We start from the raw sequence: 12,342 nt of genomic DNA on the forward strand, positions 1-12,342 counted from the left end.
TGGCAGCAAGCCCCCAGCAGGGGCTGCTCTGTTGTACACCCAGAGGGCCACCAACCCTAGACCAGCTCCGAATCCTGGAGGTGCGAGAATGGCATAAAGCCGCCATAGTAATTCCTGGGGCCATGCCCACCCCTCAGTGTGTGCGCCCATGTGGTATCAGGCAGAATTGAACCTGCAGTTCACCCTGTCTCTCAGGCCCTGAGCCAAAGCCCCCTGGCATGAAGAGGACTTCCATTGCTGCAGCAGGCTGTGGCTCTGTGCTGTGTGAATGCCCCAGCTGAGCAGACAGTTTGTGGCACTAGAAGGCGACTAAGGTTCGATTCTACTAGCCTCAGGTGCTGTTAGTAACCCAGGCAAACTAAGTGGTGGGCACCTCTATTAGAACCCTGCCCCTTGCCCTGAACCCGACGGGACCTGACTACGTGTCAGCTCCAGTCAGGGGAAAATAGCTGAACCTTCTCGGGCTCAGGTCGGCGTGGCAGCCCACTGTGGAGACAGCATGCCAAGGTGTGGCAGGATGCTCAGCACAGTGAGGTGGTGGCCGGCAGGAGGAGGGCACTCAGCCCTCAGTGCACATGGCTGCTGCCATTGGTTAACTCAACACCCAGGAGGACCAGAGATGTTCCAGGGCAGAAGGCAGTGGCAATGCTGACTCAGATTCAGGGGGAAGGATCAGGGTCAGGTTGGGTGGACTTGGGTCCAGTTTGGATCTCGGATCAGGCCTATAAATTAGGCCCAAGCAGCCCAGTAACTTCTATTGGGTAAATAGGCAACTTGTAACCTTGCAAGGGTCCCTTCAAAGACCAGGGCTTTCCAGCCCCCTAATCCCATTTCTTCTGTCTGTTTGGGCAGCTTTTCTTCACCCCGGGGCACCACTGGGATCCTGTGCTGTTTGCACTGGTTTCCCAGCAGGATGCAGCAGCTTTTCTGGGTGTGCAGCCTTCTCCCAGCTGGGCACAAAATCCTAGCCAAGCTCCCTGCTGTAGTGCCTGGGAAGGGAGGGGGCTGGTAGCTCCACTTACAGAGATCTGCCAGTGCACTCTCATACAGAATACTGGTGCCCCCAGATCATAGAAGATTAGGGTTGGAAGGTCATCTAATCCAATCCCCTGCTCAAAGCAGGACCAACACCAACTAAATCATCCCAGCCAGGGCTTTGTCAAGCTGGGCCTTAAAAACCTCTAAGGATGGAGATTCCACCACCTCCCTAGGTAACCCATTCCAGTGCTACACCACCCTCTTAGTGAAATAGTTTTTCCTAATATCCAACCTAGACCTCTCCCACTGCAACTTGAGACCATTGCTCCTTGTTCTGTCATCTGCCACCACTGAGAACAGCCTAGATCCATCCTCTTTGGAACCACCCTTCAGGTAGTTGAAGGCTGCTATCAAATCCCCCCGACACTCGTCACTTCTGCAGACTAAATAACCCCAGTTCCCTCAGCCTCTCCTCTAAGTCATGCCCCAGCCCCCTAATCATTTTCGTTGCCCTCCGCCAGACTCTCTCAATTTTTTCATATAGTTTGGTCTTGTGTAGCACCCCTCCCCTGCTGTTCTTCCGGAATTGGGCCCCCACAACTCTGCCAGTGCACCTGAGTCCTGCCCAGTGGCCCGCTCTTGCTACTGTGGTTCAGAGCCTCTGCTGAACTACAGCAGTCCTCCTGGTAGGCCCTGGGACCAAGCACTGGATGCACCAATCCTGCCCCCTGCCAAACTAGTCTACATACAGGCTTTGTTCTGCCTCAGATTCCCCTCCTCCAGCTCTGCTACTACTTCTCAGTCATGGCCTGCCCTCCAACACCCGCTGCTAGGGCTGCCCCCAGAGCCCATGGTAGGCAATGGAAAGACGCTGGTTGACTTCAGTGGGATCTGGATCAGGCAATTAGTCCAGTGCCAGGACTCTCAGACCATTCCATCAGTTCTGATCGTATTTGTTGGGGCCCATTTTGACTAGAGAGAATCCTAGTTCCCTGGGGCAGCACTAGTATGCTGGGGTTTGGGGGGGAACCTAGGTACATAAAGCCATCGTGCTGCCTAATGCCCACTCACATTTGGCTGGGAATCTTAACACATGTCAAAGCTGGTTCTGATCTGCCCATGTCACATTAATATCCAGCCTGCTGCAGCCGCTTTATTGAGAGTCACCCACGTTCATTTAAGGGGTTGAGGGGAAGCCAAGAGCGCCCTGCAGAGCTTCCACTTTCCGCGGCCATTCCAACCCCACTGCTCTGCTCTCTTTGCCTTGCTGCTTCACATGCCGTGGGGGGAGCAGATGGCAGGTTCTCTGGTGCCTCGCTGTACCAACAAAATAAACAAAGACTGGGCAGAAGCACTGTAACTGCAATGGAGCAGGGCTGCCCAGTGATCTGCAGCATGTTCCAAGTGACATGCCAGGCACCTGCGCCCTGCAGGAGACACGCCTCAGAAGTGACAGGGATGGACAGGAGATGCTGCTGGAGTGACTCAGGATGCTGGAAAGCCACTAGAGCCCCAGCCAGGTGGCATGACAGATCGATCCTGCCAAATGGGCTTGGTCACCTTCCCCTGGCATCCATCCCGCAAGGTGCTTGGGTGACTTAATGGGAGGCCTGGGGGTGCTGAAGTCAGTAGGGGTAAGGCTTCTATACGGCTGGGTCATCACATGCAGGGATTGAACCCATGAGCTATGCATTGAAAGAGTACGAGCCTCCACCCTCTGAGCAAAAGAGCCAGCTATGGTAGGGCAGAGGCAGACTCATAAACATATATAGATGGTCTGGCCACTAGAGTGGGACAACGAGCCACAATGCATTCGCCAGGGGCACGTTTGCATCAACCCTCATCTGAGATACATGCTCTACCTTGCCTCTTTCTTCCTCTTTCCCTCCCTAACCAAACAGATTGTCCCCAGCTTAGGCTCAGGGCTGGCTCTACTGTTTTTGCCACCCCAAGCAGTGTGCCAATTTGCCGCCGCAGGCAGCTGAAGACAGAAGCTGCTGCCGAATTGCCACTGCTGCAGAAACGCGCATGCCGCCCTACAGCACACGGACTGCCCCCGCTGTCTGCTGCGGCAATTCGGCGCGCTGCTTGGGGCCAGGGCAGGTGCAAGGATGCTTCATGCCCTAGGCGAAACTTCCACCTTGTTCCCCCCCGAGCCCTGTGGCAGCACTCTGTCGCCCCCTACCCCCCGCCTTGAGGTGCCCCCCCTGCGGCTGCTCCCCCCGGCCAGGGGAGCCATGCGGCAGCTCCCCACCCCAGCTCACCTCTGCTCTGCCTCCTCTCCGAGCACTCCGTTGCCGCTCCACTTCTCCCGCCTCCCGGGCTTGCGGCACCAATCAGTTGTTTGGTGCCGCAGCCTGGGAGGGAGCGAAGCAGAACAGGGTGGCGTGCTCAGGGGAGGAGGCGGAGTAGAGGTGAGCTGGGGTGGGGAGCGGTTCCCCTGCGTGCCACGCCCCCCCTTACTTGCTGCAGGTGTTCCTCCCCGTGCCCTCCTGCCCCAGGTCCCTCCACCTAAATGCCGATGATGACAAGGGTGGACGAAGATCCGGCCGCCGTGGTCGCTGCCGAAGGACCCAAAATGCCGCCCCACAAATGCTAGTGCCCTAGGCGACCACCTAGGTCACCTAATGGGTTGCACCAGCCCTGCTTGGGGCCACAAAAACACACGGACTGCCACCCCTTGCAGATTGCCGCCCCAAGCACCTGCTTGGAATGCTGGTGCCTCTGCTTTCTTTATGCTTCACCTCTTCTCTTCCCACATCCTCCCATCCCTCTGAGCTCTGGCTGCCTGGGTTGTTCACAGCTATGTGTTGGACATTGTACAGGCAAGGTGTGCCCTGAAGTGCTGATGAGCTAAATAGGCAAAGGGAAGATCATTAACCCATTAGGAATTGAGGCATACTGACTTCTCCAGGATCCCAGAGGATGACTTGAGCACAGTTCTGCACAGGGCTTAACCACAAGACCATTCTTCACCTCCTAATAAAGCAGTGGTGGAAATCAAACCACCAACCACTAGCATGGGAGGGGTAATCTCTCTGGCCACCATCTCCTGGCTGTCCTCCATGCCTTTCTCTTCATATTGCTCCTCTCTACATCTCCAGCCAGACAGCCTGTGCCAGTGAAGGCCGCCCATCTGGCATATTGTTGCTGCTAACTATCTTTTAATGCTTCTCAGCTTCACGGGGCATGTATTGACATCAAAGCAGCTTTTGAGTCGACAGGTCAGTATTTTGGCTTGCACTGGAAGGTGTTCCAAATGTTCTGCTGAATCTGGTGTGCAATCATCACACCACCATTGGTGCAAGAGTGCATGTTGGTTCATGGCTTTTGCCATGTTTCTTAGGTGTGCAGCAGGGATTCATTCTCACCCTAGAACTATTCTGTCGAGCTATCGACTGGATATTAGCACTTGCCACTCCACACATTGGAATCAAGGTTGGTCAAAAAATGTTCATCAACCATTGACTATGCTGCTCTGCTTGTGGAGAAGTCAGAGAATTTCAGCCCTTCCCTCCAAAGTCTCCAAGACATCACCCACACTGTGGGGTTGAACATTTAATGGCAGAACACCAAGATCCAGAAGCTTGGAGTTGGGCCACCAGAACCCCCAGTGCAGGTGGGTGGTGAGTACCATGGAGAATGTTGATGAATTCATCTAGGCTGCAAGCAGAATTCAAACATTCACAGAAAACTGAACATTCTTTGAGGAGGAGGTCTTGCCACCTCCTGCATGATGTCCATGTCTCACCTATGGACATAAAAATGTCTTTCTTAGAGACCAAGTTGAGGATCTATCAAACATGTGTACTGCCTGTATTGCTAGATGGATCAGAAGCCTGGACCCTCTCACAGGCAAACTTGGAGTGGCTAGAGTCATTCTAGGTTCGCAGTCAGTGCCAAATCCTGAAGATAAAATGGTTTGACTTTGTGCTCAATGTCACAGTCTCGCACCGATCTGGCCTTCCTTCCATTGCTCACTGTATTCAGAAGTGGAGTTGTGTGCTCTTTGACCATGTTGCGATGATGGACAAAAACACCCCAGCACACCGTGCTCTCAAATTCCCCACTGACATGCGAAGGGATGCACGCTTTGGCCTACCTGGTGCCACGCACAGGGCCACCACAAAGATTTGTGGATTAATAGGAGTGAACCAAATCTGGGAACTTCCCTACATGATGCAAGTGCAATGCCATCAACCGTGGTACCTGTGGCTGCCACAACAGTCCTTAGCGGGCAGTGATTATTAAAGACAAATGTTGCAGGAACGCATGCTGCTATTATGGTGAAGGAAAGCAAGATACTTTGTTTAAAAACAGAGAGAGGCACTTCAATTGCACCCCAAGTTTGAGGGCTTTTGTCATTCCCCATGAAGACAGGCCAGCTGTAAAACAAAGTGAGAGTTTTAGATAAAGAAAATCCAACACAGCCAGTGTTGCAAATGCTCAGGTTGGCAGGTGGAGCAGAAAATCTGCTCATAGCATATTCAGAGCCCCTAATATGTTCCAGAGGTGTCCAGTGAATATTAACACAGAGCTGCATTTTATCACTCTAGACATTTTTGCTGACACCGAGCTGTTTATTTTGCAACAGATACTCCCTGGGTGGGAATTGGGAAGCTGAGCTAATACAGCCTGAAACACTTCATTTGGGAGATAAGAAAAGCCAGTGAAGAGAGAAAAAGTTGGAAGGACCTCAGACAGGAGAAGCCTTCTGTGATAGTGTCTGCCCCACAGTGGCCTGTAAGGGGTTAATGGAGCCCTAGGAAGGCTGTGTAGAAAGCAGCTAATAGAAGAGGGGCTGCAAGGAGCAGCTAATCAGGGCCCAGCAGGCCCATAGAAGAAGAGCTGCAGGGCAGAGCAGGTTCAGTTGCTCTGTGGAGCTCAAGGAGGGAAGACTGGCTGCCTTGTAGGTGGAAGAAAGCCAGCACTCTGGACAGAGCAGTGCTACTTGGAGGGAGAAAGGGAGCTAGGGAGTGGCTGGAAGTTGCAGGCTGAGGCCTGGAGGCAAAGGCAAAGAAGGTGTTGGGGCTGTGAGGAAGTGGCCCAGGGAAACAGACTGAGAGGTTTGAGGGTGACACAGCTGCCATCTACAGGGTCCCTGGGCTGGGACCTGGAATAGTGGGCGGGCCCGCCCACTCACCACTGAGGAAGTGGCTGGACTGTGGAACTGTCCCCCAGAAGTGGGGAGCACAGAGTTGGCACAGCTGGAGGGCTGTGTCCTGAAGAGGACGCCCTGGTCCTTGGAGTGACACAGGTCCAGGAGCAGAAGTGATGGCGGGTGAGACAGCACCAAGAGTCAGCATGCCAACTTGTGGAGCTGATCCACAAGATGACCAGCAGAAGGCACTATGGTGGTGAGTCCCATCGCATCACATGTGATGTAGAATGCGGGTATGGGGTCACCCCTGAGGGGAGAGGACTGAGTTAGAGATTCCCTTAAAGCTGCCCTGATACAAGCGGAGTGGAAAGGCTATAGCAGAGGCACTTGGGTCAAAGGGACAATAGAGCTTCTGTGTGTGGAGGCCTTTTTGGCAGAAGGCAGGTGTACCTTCCCAGGCTGGACTCCAGAGTTGCTGCTCCCACTGAAAGGAGTAAATAAGCAACCAAGAAGAATCTAGGCCCTAATGAGCCAGACCCTAGAGAACCAGCAGCAACAGTAGGAGGCACAAAGAGACCTGCAGGCAGGCCTGAGGCAGTTAGAGGAAGAGCAGCATTATTTGCTCAAGATCATCCAGGAGGGGAGCAGGATCCAGAAGCGAGGCCCCAAGGTCAGGAGAGCAGAAGCCCCAGCAGGGCAGTGTTACACTTCTGGGTGGAGGGGACACTTTAAGAGAGAGTGCCCTTGCTGGGATGGGGGACAGAAGCCTTATGCAAAGAGCAGGAAAGAGCAAGAACCCAAGAGAGTCCCACCTGTGAGGCAAAGAGGGATGGAACAGGCATGTTGGGCCTGTGGGTGACAGGGGCACCTGTGGAGGGAGCGCCCTGACCTGAGCTGTATGGTTAAGACTAGCCCCGGGGAAGGGGCTGAGCAAGGGAAAAATGATGGGAGGCCCATAGCCAAAGGGAAGCGAAGGGTTTCCTGTTGGTGCCATGAGGAGGGATGTATAAGAAGACATTACCTCCTTAGGAGATGGCAGGATAGAAAAGGGCTGCCCAGAAACCAAGCTAGGTCAGGGACTGCCCCAAGGGATGTGGCAGTGATGACCATGGACCAGGCATGGAGCCATCTCCCACACTCAGACCGAACATACAAAAGGGATTGCTCCAGGTAGGGCTGAGCTGCAGCTCTAAGACTGATCCCGCTTGCATCAGGGGCTGAACTGGACTCAGAGGGGCCCTAGGAGTGGGAAGGCATACTGCCCTGAGTACCTGAGCCAGCTCGGCCAGACCAGAGGAATGTGCCCATTGATGCCAGCAGAGTTACTCCAGAATGTCCTGGGTGCTGATAAGATCAGAATCTGGCCCCTCATCCAATGAGATTGCATGGGCAAGTCCTAGAGAACTGACTGGAAGGGCTCACCTGTCTCCAGACTTTGGGAAGCAGCCTATGGAATGCAGGAGAGAAGCCTGTGCTGCTATGTTATGCTACAGAAGGGATCGGACTCTCGAGTAACCTCTCTAGGTTTAGAGAGTCATTTCTATAGGTTGGTTTCTTCCCTATTAAATTCTGTTGGACATCGTAGTGAGACAGAGTGGCCTCCCACTGAGCCAGAGCGGGAGGGACCACTCTGTGAACCCTGGTGGGTAAAGCCAGGCCATGCTCGTCCCTCCCCTGGAAGTCAGAGAGCTTAACAGGAAGTATAAAGGGTGGGTCCTGGGGCTCAGTTGGGCTGCAGCTGCTGAAGGAGACAGACGCCTCCTGCCTGCTCCCGAGCTGGGAGTCTGCAGTGGATCTCCACTGAGCTGAAGTCTGGCCAGAGCTGCTGGAGCCACCCGCTGACCCAGGCACCAAGGAACTGCTGGGACTGCCACCGGCCTTCTACCCAGACAAATCAGAGGATCCCCTATGGATCCAGGTACCCCCCGAGGGGAGGAGAGGAAGTGGCCCAGGGGCAGCCGACAATAGTCTGACTCCATTGCTGCAGAGACCCCGTCAGCGTGTTGCAGCTGGATTCCCCATTGACCCAGTGGTGGAAACTCTGCCACTGTTAGGGCCCTGGGCTGGGAGGCAGTGGAGTTGGGTGGGTCTGTGTCCTCCTACCCCTGCCACCTCACCCCTGGGGTGGCTGTTCCCCCTCTCTAGGCCAAGGAGCTTGTGATTGTCAGCCATCTAGCTAGGATGCTGCCAGAGCTAGGATGCCTGATTTTCTTGCTGCTCAGCCCTGAATACAGGCTCAAGCCATAGTCTCTTGGCTGCCCTGCCCTGACAAAGGACTTGGACTCGCAGCTGTTTGCTCCTTTGCCCGGATTGCAGGGTAGAGACCCTAACCGACTACCTTCTGCCTGGACTGCCATTGTTGTGCTATGTAATGAAACAATTTGTTGTTTCATTACATAGCACACAGGGATCTACCAAGTACAAGACAATGAGCTGTGTTCCCCATATTGCGTCTCCTTTTTTTAACCCCCACTTACGAGTACAACAAAGCTGGTGTATCTATCAATCTAGTTCATATGCCATAGACATCTATGTATCTGGAAGTTAACATAATTAACAATCAAGTTGTGATGTGAAAATGTCTTGAAGATATTATAATGCCTGAGAGGTTTGAGATATAATGTTTAAAAATGCTATATAAGAGCTAGGTATTATTACTAATAATTCCATCTGGTGGGTTGGGGCAGAGTTAAGGCTGTTTTTGAGGCTTCAGATGAAGAATGCTAATGGAATTAGATATCTCCAAGTGTCTCTAGCTGGAAATCCCTAAGCATTTCCAGTTTTAAGTATAATGTTGCTTTCCAGTTGTTCTGTGTCAGTAAGGAATAATTTTAGCTCACCAGGGAACTTTTTTCAATTCGGTGGTCTTGGTGATCTAGAAATATAGAAGGACAAAGAACAAAAATAAACCCTAAATTGTTACAAATCTTGCAATATACAAATAGCACTGAGGAGCACAATGGGGTTCTGAATGGCGTGTTTGAAAATAATTTGCTCATGTTTCCCTCTCTGCGGCTGCTCTGTAAAATAATGAGCGGCTCAGTGTAGAGTCCCTCAATCCCACCTCTGGCAATCACGTCTCCAGAGCTGCTCATTAATCTCTGTGAAGTGCCATGGGCCCGAATACTTATTGCTCCCACTAACAAAAACATTCTCTCATTACACAGAAGATTATGTTTCTGACAGCTCTGGCTCCCGTTACTCACAATTCAATATCTTCTCATCTTGCCCTTACCCTGCTTATCAAGGAGATCTGCAAGCTGCAGGCAGAGGGAAGCAGAATGAACCCATATGGTGGGTTTTAGAAAATCCTAGCACTAAAGCTGCCACCCTATCCCCCTTCAAGTTGCTCCTTAAAACTCATCTCTGCCAAAATGCACATGGGAGATTGCCATCTGACCTCAGAGAGGCAGGTAGTGAGTTGGTAGTGCTGCTCCTGATTGGTGAAGAATTAGACTCATAGCAACTTGGGGCTGGAATGGACCTCAAGATATCATCCAGTCCATCTCCCCACACTGAGGCAGGATGAAACATGCCTAGATCATGCCTGACAGGGGTTTGTCTAACTGCGTCTGTGCTACAGCATGCCATTAGTTCCATTACTCCATCCTCCCCTGCCCATTTGTTTCTCGCCTCTCTCTCTCTGTTATGCCTTACCTCCAGGGCCCCAAATCAGGCAGGGTGCTTAAGCACATCCTTAACTTGAAAAATGTGCTTAAATTGCATCAAATTGAATGGAATTGAGCATATGTCTTCATGGGCGGCCGGTGATCCGGCCATTGGGGGAGGCTAGCTCCCACCCCCTCCCCTTGGGCCTGAGTCCCTTCCCCCTCCTCTTCTGACCCCCCTTCTCCACAGGAGCCCAGAGCACCCCCACCACGGCCGCAGCACCCCATCCACTAGATGGACAGGTGGACTGGTTTGAGCGCTGTCTGGGCAGCATGGGCCCAGCACCAGCTGCCCCGCGTCCTTGCAGCATGCTGGCCAGCCCCAACCCCAGCTAGCCTGGGCCATGGCAGAGCATGTGGAACTACAGGAGAAGGCCTGGGGGCAGAGCGTCAGTGGGTCCATGTCAGGCTGTTTGGGGAGGCACTGCCTCCTTCAGCCTATGATACCCACCACCCATGATGCTTAAGATCAAGCCTGGGAATCAAAGCTGAGTTCCCCATACAGCACTTTCCTGCCGTTACTCCCACATCCAGGGTCATCTTGAAAAAAGCCAGTGTTGTTGTTTGTTGTGAATAATGCTGACTGCAAGTTTAGCCCTATGAAATGGCCTGTGAACGAGTCTTAACTTCGACCACATACCCACCTGTGCCAAATGGAATATGTGTAAAGTGAACAAATGTTAGCATGTGGGATATTCATAGCCAGTTTACTTGAGATAGGGGCTGTTCAGTGTTCAAGACATGTGATTGGTCAGCTAAGTCATGTGGTGTTGTTTCTAGTTCATGACTGGGCAACTGGAAGATTGTAAAGGCAAGAATGATGACTACTGAATAACATATTTTTGTTCACACTTGAAGCAAAAATTATAATTGTATATTCACTTGCAATATATTATTCAGTCACTAGATGTCTCTAGTGACTGCACAGAGCTCTAGGCACCCCCCTACCCACGCACCCACCCCCAGGTAAACAAGAGAGAGAATGTTGTAATTCAAGCTGTGTGGAAACTTCTTTGTTTGTGTCCATAGTTTGTAATAATTTTAAGTCTCCTATTGAAGATAGACAATGCCCAAAACATCCATGCAAACAAAAAATAATTTGTGTAAACGTTAATGATCAGCGATTAAAAAGAGGCACCAACATAGTCAAAGTAGCTAGCAGTTTAGCTGTCAAACAAATATTTTGAAAGAGGCAGTTCAAACATTCAAAAATACTCTGGAGAATAATTTCCTTTAAAATTAACATTTTTCATTAACATTTTCATTAAAATATTTGTTTTGGGATGTGAAATTTTTAAATAAACATTTTGAAAAATTTGTTTTTAGTTGGGAAGATACTTTTTCTCCTTTTTTTTCTGTTCCCATTTTCCAGGGGGAGGGGGGAGCAGAGCGGTTTGTTTGTTTTTTTCCTCCACATTTTTCCTCCAAATTATTTTTTTTCCAGAAATTATAAAAAATCAATATTTTTTGCTTTGAATTTTTAGATCAACTATCCAAATGTATCAGAGAAATCAAACTGATTTCATGAAACACTGTGCTTTCTCTGAAATAGAGTTTATGCAAAATTTAGCATTGACATAAACATTTCCACTAGCTATGTTTATTAACAGTGTCTTGCAGAATTTGCCCTGCTCAGGTGTATAAATGTTATTAGTCTTTTATGATATTTTTGTATTGCAGTAATGTGTAGGAGCCCAGGCATGGACCACAACCTCATTGTGCAAGACGCTGTACAAACACAGCAACGGCAAATTATTATTGTGGTGGTGGCATATTTTTGTATTGTTTGGCAGGGATCAGGCCTCCATTGCAGTAGGCACTATACAAATACAGAACAATCAAATTATGAATCATAAATAATTGGCATTGACAATTTAGCTTCTCCCCCCTCTCTCTGTCTCCCCATCCATTATTTGTTCACAAACTCATCTAATTTATACAAACCCAGGACAAAAGGATGGTCTCTGCCCCACAGCACTTACAATCTATGTCCCCTCCACAGTATCAACTGCATGTTTCCTAGTCAGCGCAATACACATCTTAGCAGCCTCTTGGGAAAGGCAAGGATTTATTGTGCTTGGGAAGTCCCTGTGTTAATTGCACTTTGTATCTGCCACAATATCACTGAGGAAAGATGGCATTGATTTTTTTATCTCCCTCTTTGTGAAGACGAAATGAACTGTGTGGCAACGGCTGATTTATTCTGAGGTGAATGAGGGACTGTTCTGAAATGAATTTGTTAGTATTAATTATGTTCTATCCCTGCTGACATTTTTAACAAGATTATTCCTTCCAAATGGGGTTGCTTCGCTTATGCATTTTTTATTTTTTTTTATTTCAAAGCACGTTGTGGGTTTATTGTTTTGTTTAATGAAGTTGGTATTGAAGAGTGAACTGGGGTTTCTGTCTCTGATAAGTTGTAGCAGAACCAGGGAGTGTGGTTGCATCAAGGCTGAAATATGAGCAGGTGTGGGACTGCCTGGGAAATCTGTCTTCTTCATGACTGAAATCTGACCTTTGTGGATTCATTTTAAGTGCTTATAAAAGTGACAGACTGCACGAGCTTTGCGCAGCACCCTTGCAATCTGGCTCTTC

This window comes from Mauremys reevesii, linkage group 10 (genome assembly GCF_016161935.1).
Source record: "Mauremys reevesii isolate NIE-2019 linkage group 10, ASM1616193v1, whole genome shotgun sequence".
Lineage (NCBI taxonomy): Eukaryota > Metazoa > Chordata > Testudines > Geoemydidae > Mauremys > Mauremys reevesii.